The 18,505-nt window shown below is 44.6% G+C and overlaps 2 long non-coding RNA genes across 2 annotated transcripts; one reads left to right on the top strand and one right to left on the bottom strand.

The window, feature by feature from the left end:
• The first annotated feature begins 4,369 nt into the window (after positions 1-4,369).
• Positions 4,370-5,757, top strand: LOC310711467. Its single transcript, XR_014528468.1, has 2 exons — positions 4,370-4,437; positions 5,533-5,757. It is a non-coding gene; the product is annotated as an uncharacterized lncRNA (long non-coding RNA).
• A 3,909-nt stretch (positions 5,758-9,666) lies between these two features.
• LOC310711472 lies at positions 9,667-12,800 on the bottom strand. Its single transcript, XR_014528475.1, has 2 exons — positions 11,766-12,800; positions 9,667-10,526 (listed from the first exon to the last, which is right to left on the bottom strand). It is a non-coding gene; the product is annotated as an uncharacterized lncRNA (long non-coding RNA).
• Positions 12,801-18,505: the final 5,705 nt, after the last annotated feature.

The raw sequence follows: 18,505 nt of genomic DNA, 5'->3' as shown, positions 1-18,505 counted from the left end.
GTTGGGGACCCTTGCACAGCGTCAGGTCAAGTCAGGGGATGCTGCCAGTTTAGGAATCCCCCTCCACCTGATCCAGCACTAGCACTTTGAATGATTCAATTTCCTGGTGACCCTTAGGTCAGTCCCTCTGTCCTGATGGCTCTAGATAGAGATAGAGAGCCACTGGAAGTCAGCTGAATATTCTATGAAAGGTTGGCTGGCTGGAAAAAAAAATATGGGAAGTGACATTCTCAAAATACAGTGGTACCTCGGGTTAAGAACTTAATTCGTTCTGACTTCCGGGTTGGTCGCCCTTTCACGGCAGACAGGAGCTCTTTCAGAGCTCTGCGCATTGAGACTTGGGGTGACTATAAGAGCGTTGCGGCACCCCGTTAAAAACCTCAGATCGAGCGTTCTGAGGATCTGGTGTTCCGGTGAGTACCCATAGCGACTCCCTCGCTTCCCGGTAAGCTCTGTTAGAGTGAGCAGGGTTCGAGACACGGGTTCTGAGGAATCAACGCGCTTCCCTCACTGCGTGATGCTCCTGAGTCCGGCAATCGTGAGCAGCCAATATCTCCGAGTAAACTTTAACTTGGACAATCGTGAGTAAAAAGGATAATAATTTGACTAAAATTTGGAATGAAAGGGATTTAAATTATGGAGGTCAATCCCTTTCCGCTGGAGAAAAAGTGAAAGCAGTGCTTGTTTACCGAAGACGTAACTACAAAGAGGCTGTTTTACTTTCTAAGGAAATATCTCCAACCCAGCAGGGAGAAAGGCGGGAAATTTAACTGTTTTGTTATCCTGCTAGAAACTGTTAAAAGATCAGAAAAGACTATTGCTTTGGAAGTGGACCTCCCAGCGCGGAACTGCCAGACTCCATTTTTATGATATAATGGGAGAGGATGCATTTACTTTCATTTTCCGCTCTGGATAATACAAAGTTTCTGCTGCTGTCTGAACTTGTTTAAACTATTCATAAGGCTGTTTTACTCTCAACGCTTTGAATATAACTGTCTCAACAACATTAAGGGTTTCCAATTAAGAAATTAGAAGCCACGGCTTAAAGAATAAGACTGGGTTTGGTGTTCAGAGGCGGTCTGGGCTGCCAGCTGGTGTTTGTGTCCAAAAACCCGTGACTGAGACTGAGTAACTTGACCTTGAATTATAAATAGCCATGCATGGGGCTGACAAGTTGAATAAACCAGAGAGTAAAACTAGAAGAGGTTCCAAATTTTGAAGAAACTGTGATGACTTTACTAACTGAAATAAAATCAGAGGTTACTGAAAATAAGCAGACGTTGAAGGAACTTCAAAGAGGTTTTGATGAACTAGGAAAAAATCAACAAGAAGTGAAACAACAGGTCTCGGAACACGAAACAAGACTTTTAGAACTGGAATCAGTTGAGAGTTTCTGATGTGCAACGATCCCATCAGGAGGCTCTTAACACGATTGCCCATCTCTAAAATGTATAATTTATTGTTGGAATGGCATACAAAGGGTGAACAAGTTAAATCTGTTATGATTGATTGGGCAAGAGATGTGGGTCACAATAGAATGATGGAATATTGGGAGAGGTTATGGAAGAAAGGGGTTAAGTTCACGGGAAGTACTGTATTAAAAGAAAATATTGTGAAAATGATGTATAGATGGTACTTAACCCTGGTGAAACTAGCAAAAATCTCCCACACTAATGATAACTTATGTTGGAAATGTAAAGAGAAAGAAGGCACTTTTTAAATATGTGGTGGACGTGTTCCAAGGTGAAAGACTTCTGGGAAAAGATTTATAATGAATTTTAAAAAATGTTGAAAAATAGATTTATTAAGAAGCCAGAAGCCTTTCTACTTGGAATAACAGGACCAGAATTGCCCAAGAAGGATTTTAGACTGTTTTTGTATGCCACTACAGCAGCAAGACTTTTATTAGCCAAAAAATGGAAATTGCAAGAAATACCGACAATAGAAGAATGGCAGATGAAGATGATGGACTTTTCGGAGCTGGCTGACCTGACTGGAAGAATCCGCGACCAGAAAGAGGAGGAAACACAAGAAGATTGGAAGAAATTTAAAGAAGATATAGTGAGATATTGTAATATAAGATAATTAAGAAATCCCTAGAAGTAACATTTTAGGCTAAGGGATAGAAAAAGATTGATAACAAAGATTATTATCGATTACAATTGGAAGTAAGGTTAATAAGTTAGTAATGAAAGAAGATACTGATGTTATAAATATGAAATTGGGAACTGCTAAATATGTAATATGATGAATTCCAGATTGGAGGGTGTTGAGGAAGTCTTTTAGCAATGTAAATACACCAGGGAATAAGAAGAAGAACAATTCTTTTATTTTGTGTGTTTTTATTGTTGTTAAGTTTTATTGTTGTGTCAAATGTATTTTTTCTTTTTTGTTTTTGTCTATGTATTATAAGAGAAAACTAATAATTTTTTTGGAGGAAAAAAATAATAATTCGTTTTGGAGGTCCATTCTTAACATGAAACTGTTCTTAACCTGAAGCACCACTTTAGTTAATGGGGCCTCCCGCTGTTGCCGCGCCACCAGAGCACGATTTCTGTTCTCATCCTGAAGCAAAGATCTTAACCTGAGGTACTATTTCTGGGTTAGCAGAGTCTGTAACCTGAAGCATCTGTAACCTGAAGCTTATGTAACCCGAGGTACCACTGTATTAGTTTACCGGAATAGGGTGGATTGAGGAGTAAGTTTCTAAAGACAAATCTGATACAGCATGTTGGCCATCTTATGTGAACAAGAATGGACATGGACTACAACATCCAAGGAGTCAGGCTGCACAGTAGAGGGCATCCCTCGGATGTTTTGTGATATTTTCCTTTGTAGTACCACATTGTTGTAGATATTGCTCTCGTGGCCTCCATTGCTCTGCGCTTGCTGAGTTTTCTGGAGTTCAGTAAATATATAATTGCAAGTTCCTCCTGCTTCTCCTTTCAGTTGATTCAAAGCCAGTGCCCTCTCCATCCATCATGAAGCATCTTGTGATCTTGCTGTCTGTTCTGGCACTCATGAGCTGTCCAAGGGCCCAAGGTTGCGTACAGAGGTGTACAGAGGGGACGTAAGTATGAAAGGGAAAGGAAATTGTTTCAGATGCTTGGTGAGGACATCCTTGTACCTGGAGAGGCATGGCAGACTGGTGTGTAGCAGATCATAAAATCCAAAACAAAGGAAGGCCAGAGTCCCAAAAACAGCTCTTCAAAGAGGGTGGAGTCTCAGCAACACAGAAATGGCCATCTAGTTGGCCTTCTGGAAATTCCCCAGCAGGGAAAGGGTAGAGAGGCTCTCCTGGTTTTAAAGCTAAGGAAAGGGAGATAGTGGGGATTTGTGAAGTCCCAGGAACATTCCTTGTTTATGACGTAGGTGTGCTGAAAGCAGGAAGCTATTCTCCATTCTCTATTATTATTATCATTATGATTACTGTTATTAGTGTGCTCCATGCTCCCTAACCTGGTACCCTTCAAATTCTTTGGATGCTACAACACCTGTGACTGTTGGCCAAGTTGGCTGGAGCTGTAGTGTGAAACATCTGGAGGGCACTTTGTGCGTTCAGGAAGGCTGGTGTCATTGCACAATCAACCACTCTGCATCAATGAAAGATTGTGGCTAATCCACCTGCAAACCTACTAATTTGATGGATGTCAATTTCACTGTAAGGCTATGTCCACCTCAAAGGACACTCAGTAAATAAATAATGGGCTTAGATTCATGGAATCTATTTCGTCATGTCCATTGATGCAAATCCAGACTACTCTGAGGATGACGAATATGGGATACAGTTCATTCTTGTTTACTAAGTGTCATGAATTCCCCTGGATAATTTTTAAGGATAGTTGTTTCTGCTGATATCCAAACAAACATTCCAGGAATCAGAGGCATGGTTGTTGTGGTGGAGGAAGCTGAATAGCTGTTCAATCATTTTAAATATGTAACGGCGTGTCAAGGAGTCTTGGTAACAATGAGCGTAGTTAATTAAAAAGAAGATTTATTGCAAGAAAAACCAGATTCCATCTAAGCAGCAATCACAGCCGTCCATCTCTAAACCAAATATTTCCCTTCTAAGGGTGTGTGTGTGTTTCCTTCAGATGCTGAGACCTTGGGGAACAGGGGGTCAGCTCCCTCCCCTTCTTCATTCTCTGACAATGCTCTTCCATGGTCATTTCCTCCCTCTGAACTGCTTTCATTTCTAGTCTCTGGATTTTGTACTTCGCTGGCACAGTATAATCCACTGACTTGCAATTGACTCTGTCTCTGCCTGCCTGCTTTCTCTAGCTGACTGTAGATCTTCCCTGGGAACTGGTTCATTCATGACATGGAGATTCATACTCAGATCTTAAGCTACATCTCTTTTTACTTCTAGGCCGCCAGATTGTGTTTGTATTTACTTCCCTGGCGACGAAGACCATATACTGGATCTGAGCAGAGGAGGTTGGTTTGGACTGGAAGATTCTGGGGGATGGAGCAAAAGGATGATGAGCTTTTTAGATAGTCTCTGTGCTTTGGCAGCTTTCCTTTCTCCTCCAATGAATTATTTAAAAGTCCTTCTTCACTGAGAAATGAGATCCGCACCATTTATGGTCTTGATCATAGTTTGCTAACATCTTGTCTTGAGGGCACATGGGACAGCAGGGAAATTTTTTTCAGGCATTACACATAAACTAAGGCCAACCACACACATCAATCCATTCCATGGGCTTTCGAGTGTGATTTGGGCAGTGAGAGGGACACCTAGGCTGGCAACTTCCTGGTCAAGATGGCTTTCTGTTTTGGCTGTTCTGTCCATGCCAAGTCCTCCTATTCCTTTAATTTTAGTGGACAAGAATTCAGCAGGTGTAACTTTGCTAACAAAGAAGTATCCATGATGGGAGGTTTCTGACCTGCTGAATGTCTATCTTTTGCTCAGATATTCAACAAGGTGAATACTGCTCAAGGAAGATGAGAAGGCAATCAATAGAGGACTTGGGAGGAGGTTGCGGGAGGGCAATAAGGATGAGCAGAGACCCAAGAAGCATGTAGTCATATCCAACTGATTTATATTCTGAATAGAGCTACTGGAATTAATGTAAGCCATTTTCTTTCATTTCAATGGGCCTACTTGAACTGGCACTAACATTGTATACAGGTAAACAACACAGTTTAGCCTTGAGAAAGGAAGAGTGAAAGGGAGAGGAGAGCACTCTTTAGATCCATGGAGGGCTGTCAGTTGGAAGATGGTAAAGAATCATGCGCTGCTGCCCCAGAGGAGAGGAGTGGATCTTACATCTTAAGTTATAAGAGGGCAAATTTTGGTAGAACTTTAGGAGGCTATTTCTGTTGGTGAAATTTGTGTTGTTCTTGGGAGTGAGAGAGCAAGTCTGCCCCTTCTTTTTTAGCAAGCCACAAGTTGGGGATGCTTGTAATGAAAGGGACTGGACTAACTGACTTCCAAAGACCCTCTCAGCTCTCTAATTCTGTGATTCCAGCTTTCTTGAGGGCTGATCTTTCAGAGAAATTAATCACATGCCCTCTACTTTCTACTCACAGATGCAGAGGAGGCTATGGCTAAAGAAAACTGAGAAGCAGATTGCAATCAACCCAGATGCTCAGCAGGTTCACCAAAAGATCTCAAAGGCACACCTTCACTGCTTGATACCTCCACTCCATTCTCGTGTTCCATTAGCCCTGAACCCTGATTTTATGGGCAGTCACCCCAGTTGCCTCAAGGAACCTGTCAAAATTCAGCAATTGCAAATAAATTGTTGGCTTCAAGCCTGTTTTGTGTCTTGAATGTGAACCTACAATATGTTTATTCTGAGGTGCCCCCACATACTGGGCCGTCCAACCTACTCTGAAAAGAAGAAACAGCTCTGCAAAACAATCGCATATCCTTCATGTCATATTCAAAGTGGTGTCCCCTTTTTAGGTAAATTGTAGGGCTCAAAAATATACCTGTGTCTGTTCACGCCGATAGTTTGATACATAGTAGTGAAGCTTTTCTCCAGAACTGAACCTCCTAGGAGAAAAGGGTAACCTGTTGAATTTCTCCCAGACACACACACCTGTTAAAGTCACCAAGAGACTCCAAACTAGACATGTATACAGCTCTGGACATCAGTCCCCCTGTACCTGCCTCTTGGAGGCACCATGTCTTTTGCAGGCTTTAAAAGAGCCCTTCTGAGCACACACAGGGGGCATTTCTATCCATGTATTCTTGAGTAGAATCACAGAATTGTTGAGCTGGAAGGAACCCTGAGGATCATTTAGTTCAAGCCCCTGCAAAGCAGCTGTCCCATATAATGGGAATCAAATCTGCAACCTTGGCATTGCCAGCACCATGCTCTAGCCAACTGAGCTAACTAGGCTTGTCTCAGCTGTGTTCTGGACGAGATCAAATAGTCAGAAATACTAAAAGAAGGGAGCCCATGATGGATGGGAGTTTCTTAAAGGTGAACTATTGAAGGCACAAATAGACACAACCAGGCGCGTCGCTTTGCCCCCACAACTGTGGGTGCCCGCAACATGCTGACGTTACCATGGCATGCGTGTGTGCACGCGTGTTGTCGGCATGTCCCGCAGCATGCTGATGTCAATCACACATCTCGTGGGCCATGTATGCACCATGTAATAGAACCTTGAGGGATGTCCCCTTCATTTAAAATTTGTGGGTGCTCAGGCACTCAGGACCCTGCATGGTTGGCACCCATGCAAACCATTCCAACAAGAAAAGAAAGTGGAAGGCATCTAATGAAACCCGGGTGGCTGCCTAAGGATCTTCCAAATGAGCTAATTGACTGACTAAACCCAAAGAGGGCTCACTAATGCTTCCTCCTTATCCTGGGTAAAGGGGATAAGTGGGGTGCTGCAGGATTCTGTCCTAGGCACCTTGTTCAATTTCCTTAGAAATAACTTTCAGGAAGGAATTGAGAGGATGCTAATCAATTTTGCAGGTGACACCAACCTGGGTGTGGTAACTAACACCACAGATGACAGAATTGGGATTCAATATGATCTTAATAGTTTGAAGAACTGGGCCAAAACTAACAAAATGAGTTTCAATATAAACAAATACAAGGTTCTGCATTTACTGTAGGTAGAAATAAGCAGCTGCACATACGTAAAATTTGGTGGGGGCAGGACTTTGCTTGCCAGTACTACATGTGAAAAGGATCTAGGGGTCTTGGTAGACAACAAGCTAAACATGCGCCAAAAGTGTGATGTAATGGCAAAAAAAGCTAATGCTATTTTAGGCTGCATCAACAGAAGTATAGTGTGCAGTTGAAGGGAAGTAATAGTACCATTTTATTTTGCCTCGGTCAGACCCCACCTGAAGTATTGTGTCTTGTTATGGGTGCCACAGTTGAAGAAGAATATTGATGAGCTGGAATGTGTGCAGAGGAGGGTGTCCAAGATAATCAAGGATCTGGAAACCAGGCCTTATGAGGAACTGTTGAGGGAGTTGGGTATGTTTAGCTTGCATAAGAGAATGACAGGAGATATGCTAGCCATCTTTAAATATCTAAATGGCTGTCACATGGAGGATGGTGCAAGCTTGTTCTCTCCAGCTCTGGAGGGTAGGTCCAGAACCGATGGCTTCATGTTACAAGGAAGCAGATTCTGACTCAATGTTAGGAAGTACATTGTGATGGAAAGAGCAGTTTGACAGTGGAATGGACTCCTTCAAGTGGTGATGAAGCCTCCTTCCTTGGAGGGGCTGGAAAAGCATGCAAATGCAGGGCTTTGACGCTCCAACCATCATGCTGAAAACCTCCTGTCAGTTGATTGACAGGTGGCATCATGGAACGCCCCATCCTCCATGTCTGCTTCAAGGAGGACAACTCGGTATAAAGTCCTGCAGGAGCTGGGGCGATTGTGCTCCTTGCAGAGTGATCAGGGAGATGAACATGGAATTGAGTGGGAGGAGTGCCCAGTGCAGACAAGGGACACATTAATCACATGTAGCCCATTAGGTGCTAGGTGTGTCAGGTAGTGCTGAGCTTCCACATGCAATGGGTGGGATGTAATCCATTGGAGCAGACAAATACTACATTTCCTGTTTGCCTAGAGTGGACACAAGCAGGGGATGCTACTCCAGTCAGTTGAACTTCCTGTTGCACCTGGTCTCAAGTATCCTCCCTCTGCATGTGACCAGGTAGGGGGACACGACCCTTGCAGACCCCACAAATGGTCCAGTCATGTAGTCAGCTTCTTTTGATGCTGCTCATTTTTTATGCCATTTCTTCTCTTGTATTGCACTGCTGGCTCTCTGCCAGCAGCCCATGGGCCCATCCTAACAAGGATGTAGGCCACACTGTATCTGTCACTACAAGCTAAAGCATGCTTTCAGGGATCTGAGAATTGAATGTGAGTAAACTTTTAATACTTATACGGAAGACTCTTGTGTCTTTATTCTTTTACGGGGGAATCAAAGGGGTCTTACCAGGAATAAACTGCCAGATAGGATTCTTTAACTAAAGAGATTGAAACGAATATGCAACTAGACTCTTGCTGTGTAAAGCGGGAATAAACTCTCTCTCATATCTATCTATCTGCCTGCCTGTCTATCTATCAATCTATTTATCTCTGTATCTATCTATCTATACCTCTGGGACGCAGGTGGTGCTGTGGGTTAAACCACAGAGCCTAGGACTTGCCAATCAGAAGGTCGGCGGTTCAAAGCCCCGCCACGGGGTGAGCTCCCGTTGTTCAGTCCCAGCTCCTGCCAACCTAGCAGTTCGAAAGCACATCAAAGTGCAAGTAGATTAATAGGTACTGCTCCGGCGGGAAGGTAAACAGTGTTTCCGTGTGCTGCTCTGGTTCGCCAGCAGCAGCTTAGTCATGCTGGCCACATGACCCGGAAGCTGTATGCCGGCTCCCTCGGCCAATAAAGCGAGATGATGGCTGCAACCCCAGAGTCGGCCACGACTGGATGTAATGGTCAGAGGTCCCCTTTACCTTTACCTTTACCTTTACCTATCTATACACTCACACACATATGAGAGACTCACTAGTGTGAGTTGGGAAGGATAATATTTAATCAATATATACGCTCCTACTATCCACAAAATTCCCACACAATGAAGGGATCTTTGAAAGGGGCTGTAAAAGAGCCCCAAGGCAGGGCTTTGACACTCCAACCATCAGTTGATGACCTCCTGATATAAGTTGATTGACAGGTGGGCAGACACACCACTTGTGGCCAGCATGACTAACCAGCTTCTGGTGCAACGGAACACCGTGACGAGTGTCAGAACACACAGAAATGCCATTTACCTTCCTGCCACAGCTGTACCTATTTATCTACTCTTGCTGGTATGCTTTCAAACTGCTAGGTTCGCAGAAGTTGGGACAGAGCAACAGGTGTTCACCCTGTCACACAGACTCAAACAGCCAAACTTCTGTTTAGCAAGCCGAAGAGGCTCAGTGATTTAGACCACAGCACTACCTGCCACCCTCAGGACAGATACCAAACTATTGGCTATTAAAACAAACCCAGGTGAGGTTTTCTTATGAAGGCATCTTGTGGCTTCTCCAAAAGTGAACATCTTCCCACCCCTGGTGTGCTGTTGTTCATAAAAATGAAGTCTTTATGAAGGTCTCTTCCTCAGTGGAAGAAACAGGTTCTAGAAATCAGACGGTGGGTTTTGGCACACCATTAATTAAAACTCTGCAAACAGGAAATAACATTTCCTAATTTATTGAGCAAACAGAACAAAAGCAGCATATAATTTAAGACAGGACTTGCACAGGGCAGTGAGACACGCAACCAAACATACAGTGGAAAACCTCCCTTAGAGCTATGCAGCCAAGCAGACCATGTGCTACCTCCATGGAGATCATATCTGGTTTGTTTCCATTTTTAGTTTAACAAAATGTATATCCCTCTTGATTGTAGTAAAACCTTTAAGGGGGTTACAAATTTATATAATCATTAAAAAGCAGTTTAAAAGAATTAAAAACATTTTAAAACAATTAAGATTAACATTAAAAGAGAATCAAACACATCAGTATCTATTTGTCTAGATAGGCTGGCCTAAGGAATGCAATACCTCCACCACCACCTTTTTGGTTAGCTGACTTTACTCATAACAGAATTAACCCTTAAATAACACACTGAATGATCTCTGCTGCTACATTTCTGACAGTTTCCACAACCACCCACTGGGTGAGCAAGAGGCATGATCACAATTCAAGGCAAACATTTAGTCAGGCAAAAGCAATCAAACTGCGGGGGAAGAGCAAGGCCCATAAGAATCCCAAGAGAGAAGGAGAGAGGTATAGAGTGTCGCAACTGTGGTTTAGACAGTGGGCAATCCAGTGAAGGGGAAGTTGATCTCTGGTCCACCTCCAATTTGGGAGTCTGTGATTTGGGTTGAGAGGTAGAGAGGCCAAGGAGGAATGTCCACACGCATCCAGACATGAGGACTTCTTTACTTCACTGGCAATGCTCTTCGCTCTTTTGGCACAAAACGTAGTGGTTTTATATTATTCTTTAATAAATTGGGATTTTCTGCATCAACGTTTTTCAAGGTATCCCTGACCTGTAGGAAAAAAGAGGCAGGTAAGACTTAGCATTTGGAGCAGCTGCTTCTCGGACCCTTCCCATATTGATGCGTCATCCCCTCAACCCTCTTTAGCATTGGATTGGGAAGATTAACACAGGAGGAGAAATCTGGGAAAAGGTGGGTTGTTGTTTCTTCATTGTTGCTACTATTATTATTATTAACGACTCAGTTCCCGTGAGGCATCCCAAAGTGGCTTGAAGTATAAGACCATATACTGTATATAACAGATACATATACTAAAACTGTTTTTGAAAAATGAATCCATATATAAAATCATTTTAAAAACACACAAACAACTACGAAACACACAGACACAATTACGAAATATAACAGCAGTTTTAAAAGAGCAATAGCACACCCATGAAAGCAATGAAAAATCCAAGAGAGATAAAGTTTTTAGAAGGTTTGTCGAAAGTGGAACATCTGAAGTAGGCACAGAAACGACAATAGAAGAGGCGCCTGCCAATGGGAGGATGCTGGCCTGATTCTGACATTGTGTAGGATGGACCTCTTGACAGGACATATGGAAGAACGAGCATGTTAACAATGCTCATTAACCGCAGTGGGTCTACTCTGATGGGTACTAGTCAGGATGATTCTGCTCTGCTTCCGCAGTCAGAGACAGAAATGCATCCAAGTTAGGACTGCCATATGTCCATGTTTTCCTGGGGATCAGACTGCCAAAATGACATCCGGGTGGGTTTCCGTCAAATTGGCAAAATGTCTGGGAAAACCCATATGTCAACTTTCACTTTTGGGAATATGGGAGCCCCAACCCAATTGATGGAAACTGCAGGAGAGGAGACTGCTCTTGTGCTTGGCTCCTACTTTTTGGGAAGAACAAGATGCTAGACCAGATGGGGCATTGGTTCTTCATATGTTCTTATGTGTAGGACCAACATCAGACACAATGCATTTTCTCTCTCCCCCCCCCGTACCCCTTTTTGCTTCGGAACTTTGTACAAAGTTCAACTCATGCTCAATTGGGGATGTTTCCCCCCTGGGCCTGTTAGTTGTGCCCATTCATTTCAATGGGTCTGCTCTGAGGAGGACCACCATTGGAAACAACCCAGGCTCTCATCTTCTACTCACAACCCATTTGTTTCATTTTAGAACAAGCAACAGAACACATCTTTGCCATATACAGCAAGGAGCCAATTCACACCCACATACCATCCCGCATAGAGACACCCACAAACATTTAACATTACTTACTACGCGGCCCGGTTTGTCTTCACCATTTGAACTGCTAAGCATTGAAACCAACAGCATTGCAGCTAGCAGGATGAGACACGACTTCATGGTGCGTCAGAATTGGAGTATCCTCCTTGAGTTGGCAAAAAAGAATAGAGGCAAGAATAGAGTTGCCTTTGGTCTCTGCTGTGCTCAGGATGGTGCTCTCTGCTTTCTTTATATAGCCCTTCTTCAGCTCTGTTGGGCAATGCAACCTCCTTCTGGACTATGGCCAAGTGCCATTGGGGAAGGCAATTAGTCATCTTGTGTTGATGTGGAGAACAGGGTGCACCTTGCCAAGGCTGTGTGGTCTTCTGTTCTCTTTCTTGACTGTTTCTCTTCTTCATTCCATTCTGTGTCCTATGCTTCCTGAAGTTCACCATTTCTGATATCCATGTCAGAATTGCCTAATGCACAGCTCCCCAGTCATTTTCTTTTCCATCATCCATCTCACAAATATGAATGTGCGCATTGGAAGAAGGACCCCAAAGGAATGTATATTGGATCCATTGACTTATTTCTTGGTTGCTGTTAGCGCACACCCTCCAACATTTCGCGAAAAAAATTGGGGCACCGTCCACCCCCCATCTTCGTCGCTTGCCCCTTACCTGCTGCTGACATCTTCCTTTCCCAGATCGCTCCAGCCCATGACGCATTTTGAGATGCAGCACAGCTTAGAGTGGCCTCTGGGAAAATCAGGGCATCCCGGATTGGGATCAGAAGCTGGAGCAGCTTCTGCCAATACAAGAAGTCCTGATTAAATTGGGACCCTTGAAGGATCTGATAGCATAGCCTGAATGCCTAGACACACAGCCCCTGAAACACATCCTGCAGTCCTGTGCTTAGCTACACAAAATCCACACTCACATCGAGTTCAATGAGTATGTGGATAAGACTGCAAATGAAGTTTTACCTCTGGCAAGGATACACTGTCTGACATAGGATTTAAGAGGCATATTTGTTCCCTGGACATACTGAAACAATGGAGGCAATTAGGTCTTCTTATATATGGTAAAAATTTAAGACAGCCATTGCCATTGGAAGATTTGTTGTGCTGCATCACAATCCTGGATTTGAAACAATGGAGGGACTTATGTATTATATATCTTAATTTAAGAGGACAGCTCCTTATTTGCTATTCTGTCTTTGGCTTACAATGATGCTTTGATATAACAGTGCAACATGATAATTAGGTACAGTATCTATTAGATCAATCAATACTACCTTTATTTCAGGGCTGAAGACAAGGGCTTCCGTTCTAAGGAACTTCTGGCATTTTTACTGGCAGCTGTCAGGCAAACAGTAGTACAGCAATGGGAACTCTTGAACAATCTATTCTTGCAAGCACAGTATAAGAACATTAGGAACATTGCAGTCTTGGAAAAGACTTCTGAATCACCTAGATAAGAATCTCTGTTGGAAACCACGAAGACAATTTGGCTTCCATCATCCTCTCCTGGTCTTCTGCAAAGGTCCAGCTTCTATTTCTTTACTTGTACATGCAAGTCCTACTATGCGAATGGAATCTGCTCCTGAGAAATGGTTCATAAGTCAAGCTGCCTGTAGTGGCAGCAAGACTTGTACACGTACAGTCAATTAAAAGTTGGCTTTATTCTGGAAAAAGCATGCCACTCGTCCGGAGCTCTCTGCCGGCGTGACTTATGGCTACCCTGATGATGACTCAATTAAATCCTCAGCGTTGTTCCTCTTCCTCCGGAAACAACGCTTGAAAACGAATCTCTTCCGTCGCTTCTGTGATGTCAATTTCCCCTTTTCTTGTAGCCCTCCTCTTCTGCATTCTTGCACGCTGAGAGGTTTGCAAACTGACTCAGACAAGCTATCGTCTGCTAAGTCCTGTGTTTCTCTGGGCTGTGAATTCCTCCCTCTTCACTCCTCTGATCTTCCCTTAACAAACCTCCCTTTGTCCCCTGGGCTGCCGTCCAAGTCTGGCAGCTGCTGTTGTTCGCTTGCTGGCTCCAGCCTGACACTGCCCAGTGATTTCCATTATTACATATGGAGAAAATCCCAATGCATTCATTCTCTGCTGTCTTCTGTTGGAATTCAGGGGTCTATGCTACAGAGTCAGCTGCTAACTGCAGTTGCTGCAGCTTCAGGATATGCTGACTCTTATTCCTGATACTCCAGCTTCCTGGAAATGGCATCCACCCTCTGATTCTGACTGCCGGCCACATACTGTACTCTAAAGTCAAATCTGGCAAAGAACTTTGCCCACCAAATCTGCCTTTGATTGAGGCATCTCACTGTTTCCCAATACTCTAGATTTCAGTGATCAGTGCATACTTCTACTTGGTGTTGTGCACCCTGTCGAAAATGTCTCCACACTTCAAACGAGTCTCTGATAGCAAGCAGCTCCTTGTTTGAATGCCTGCTGGGCCTCTACTGTCCAGAGGAAGGCCTTTTCCTTCTCAAGCAATCTGAGAGAGGAGCTGTGAGCCTGGAGTAGCCTGACATAAACTTGGGGTAGTAGTTCATGAACCCCCAAAACCTCTTCAAGTACTTCTTAGTTTGGGGGTCCTGCCATGACACCACACTCTGCACTGTGGCTGGATCCACGTGCTTTTCCTCTGGCGTTATGCGGCACCCCGGGAACTCTACTTCTGTGACATGGAATTGGCATGTCTCCAACTTCACATAGAGCTCTCTCAGCATCTGTTGCACCTCCGTCACTTGCCGCATGTGATGCTCCATGCTCTCAGAGTAGATCAGCAAGTCATCCAAGTAACTGATCACAAACTGGTCCACCAACCCTCCTAAAACGTGGTTGATGAATGCTTGGAAAGTCACTGTCCCTGACTCCAACCAAAAAGGCAAGACCAAGTATTCAAAGCTGCCATACCTGATGCAAAATGTTGTCTTCTGCTCATCTGCCTCTCTCACACGTATCAAGTTGTAAGCCCTCCTTAAATCCCGCTTTGTGAAAATCTCCACAGACCTCAGACGCTCCAGCAAATCCCCAATGCATGGTAAGGGGTAGCAGTTTGGCTCCATTATGCTGTTTATCTTTCTGTAATCAACACAAAGTCTAAGTTCAGAGGTCCCCCTTTTCTTCACAAAGAGCACAGGGGAGCCTCCAGGCACCTTGGATGGCCTGATGAAGGTCCATGCCAGATTCCTCTCTAGAAACTCCCTCAAAGCAACCAGCTCTGTCTCAGAGATAGAATAGAGTTGACTTGTGCTCATCTGAGCCCCTGGCAGGAGGTCTACTTTATAGTCATAAGGCCTGGGGGTGGGGGACAACCAGTCTGCGTCCTTCTCACAGAGAACATCCTGGTAGAGCTTGTACTGGGGAGGCAACTGCCCTTCCTCTCCAGTTAGGGGTCCCAATGCCTCCGCCCCCTTGCAGCCGCCACTACTGGGCCCTCAATACATAAACAATGCAGGTGGCAATAAGCTGAAGCAATTTTTATGGATCGCTGCCCCCAGGCCATCACTGGATCATGTTTGGATAACCACATCATTCCCAACACAAGAGGGTAGGTGGCTAATTTCGTGATGTGAAATGTGGCTTGTTCCCTGTGGCCAGGCACTTCCAAAACCAGTGGCACACTTGCATGTGAGACTGTCCCAACACCAGGGGGGCCGCTAGGGGCGCATTGGAAGATGGCCAACAGTACCATCTCTCCGGCACACACGAGGTAATTAAGAGGCTAATATGGGAGTAAATTAGCCTCCCGAGTTTTCCCAGGGGGAATGGGAAAACACTGCCTCGTCTGCGGATGCACATAAATCACCCCCGAGTTTGAAAGAAGGAGGGGGTGAGGGCACTAGACGTAAAGCCCTTGTGTGTGTTTTTCGCTCTCCCGGACGCTACTGCTGATCGCGCAACCTGGTTGCAGGAGCTCAAGATAAATAATTAGAGAACAGCAAATGCATAAGTTTCGAGTGAATAAAGGAAGTATTGATTGCTAACTGAAGCAACCTCTGTGATGCTGAGCGACGGGTTGGACTGAACAAGAAATTATATCAACATCAAAGATGTCGGTATGTCGGAACGGGGCGGAAAGGGGGGGAACTTTTCTTTTTCTCTCTATGTGATTACCTAACAAGCCCCCCCCTAAGAAGAACCGTTGCAATGACCGATAACAAGTGAGACGGAATAATGAACTATGTGGAAATAAATTCATTAACTAAAGGCTTTGCTTTGTGGAAGATCTAGAAAGGAAATGGAAGGCTTTTGGGATGACGTAGTTCTAAAAGAGAATCGCCAGGACAAGACAGGCTCTGTTGCAGGATTGACAGTCAAGAGGGGGAGGAAGCCACGGCTTTGTTATCATATTTGACTCTGCGTTTGATCTGGCTGAACTCCCCTGAAAAAGATTGATGTCGAAGCAACAGGTCTGAGAAAGTTAATGAGCAGACGCTGAGACTGTATTTTATGGAAATGCTGTAATGGCACCTGCCGTGTGAATATGACTTTTGGATTAATGTGAAAATCCACACAGAATTACAACAACTTTCGTTTCAACTCGCTTGTGGAGACTTTCAGAGGTTATAAAGAAAGGAAAAAAATACGATAAACAAGAAAATTGAAAGATGATTTGTAAAGGAAAACAACAAAGAGATGAATGGACAGAACTGTGAACATCAAAGCAGCAGAAATATGAGAGGACTGGACCCTTTCTGAGCTCGAAGCATGGGTACCCCCAACAAAAATTTAAAATTTGGTTTTGTAATTTGGAACTAATGTGATTTGATTGGTTTGTTAATAAAAATTATTTTATTTTTTTAAAAAAGAGACTGTCCCTGACACCAGAGGCCTCCCATCTATGGTTTGCACTTGAGGGGCGGCGCCAGTCTCTGTGTTTGTAGACCGTATTCCTCTACAAAGTCCTGATCTATAAAGTCGGTAGAAGCCCCCGAATCTATGAGGGCTCTAAACTGCATCCTACTCTCGTCTGGGAACAGTAGCACGGCAAGCAATGTGAGTCCAGGAAATCTGCTCCACTTCTGAGTGGGGCTGGGTTGCGGACAGGCTGCCTAGACTCCCTTCACAGCGTGGGGGTGGGACAGCATCTCACGTCATGCTGGTGGAGACCCCAGCCATGCCACGTTGCCAGGCAGCCAATCAGGTAGCTTGGGGGCGTGGCCGGGGCTGATTTAAGCCTTGGCGCAAATCTGAGGATTACCTTTCAGCCTCACGTCACGCATCTCTCAGTCGTTTCAGCAGCTCCTACTGCTGCTTAATCACCTGCTCCTCGCCTCCCTCCATGCGGCTCCAGCCCTTGCATCAGGATCTCCGGGCGCTGCTTCCTCAAGGGCAATAAAGACGGCAAGATCGTGCATTGCTGCGCTGATTGCAAAAGGTTACTCTTGTAGTGTGGGAGTTGGGGGGGCTGCGTGTGTGTGCGCAAGTGAAGCAGTGGGTGGTAGGTGCTCTGTGAGGAGTAATTATGAAATATTGTAAAAATCGAAAGGAAGAAATAATTTGTTAGAAAATGTAAAGGCAATATTATGTTAAGAACTGCAGGAGAAATAATTAAGACGAAAGGCTATCAGAGATGCTGAAGGAAGTCCAAATAAGGATATATGTAAAATAATTTGTGCGGTATGCCTAAAATTTTAGTATGTTAAAAATTAATAAAAAATATTATAAAAAAGGGCAATAAAGATGGCAAGAGCATGCATTGCCGCGCTGATTGCAAAAGGTTTCTCTTGTAGCGTGGGAGTTGGGGGGCTGCGTGTGTGCGCGCAAGTGAAGCAGTGGGTGGTAGGTGTTTGCAGGACATTGCCAAGGTTTGTGGTTTTCTGCGGGGGAGCAGGCAGAGTTGAGTGACATAGTTTATTTATTCAGCATTGTGGCTTTGCACTGTTTCAGTGGGGCTGTGAGTGATCCTCGCGTCCTCATTCACAGCCTTCTCTTGGGTGGAAACAGGGGCTTCTGAGCTGCGGTATCCGCCCCCCCTTCGGTGCTCTACCCCTCATCGTTGTTTTCTAATCGCCTCTGTATCGAACAGGGATTGGGCAGCATTTGGTGAGCTTAGAGAGCAACGTCCTTCTTAGAGTGAATTAGAGGGCGCCTTCTTGCAACATCCTGGGAGTATTTAAGTTGCTTTTCACACTCACACCCCTGGCGTTCTAAAGAGCTGCCTGCCACTTTAAGAGGCATTCTTCCTCTGCTCCCAGGCTTTGGATTTTCATGCACTCTTTTCCCTACCCCCCTTGCAAAGTCCGTTTAAGAGGCGGGGGCCTGGTGGGGCAGAATCACTGGACCCAGTTGAGACCCTTTGGCTAACTTTACTCCCAGTCCTGGGCCTCCTAGAGGGACTGGAAACTTTCCTTTCCCACCTGCTTCTCCTTAGGGTCAGGCTTCTCCCCCACGCTTGCTCCTGAAAGTGAACCCAACACCACTCTGCTAGAGCACTGCCTCACTATGTGATTTGCTTTGCCACAGATGAAGCACAGCCTCTCTCTTCTCCTCCGCCCTCTCTCAGATGGAACTGTCTGGAGTCTGCCTCCCACTGAGCCGAATTGCATGAGTTCCTCGCCCAGGTCCTCTCTGGGCATACTGCCAAACCTTTGCACAGGGATGTCAGGAATGTCGGCCATCAAAGAGGACAGCATCCCAACAAAAAGAGAATGGTTGGGGAAACTTTGTGAGTACCTGGAACTAGCAAAACTGACGGCTATAATAAGGAGAAAATCCAAAACTATGGTTATGAAGCAATGGGAGTTCTTAAATGATTATTTACAAATCCAGGGCT

This window comes from Podarcis liolepis, assembly GCF_965112155.1.
Source record: "Podarcis liolepis genome assembly, chromosome: 7".
Classification (NCBI taxonomy): Eukaryota; Metazoa; Chordata; class Lepidosauria; order Squamata; family Lacertidae; genus Podarcis; species Podarcis liolepis.
Note: the sequence above shows the minus strand (reverse complement) of the source record. Positions and strands in the feature narration are given on the sequence as shown.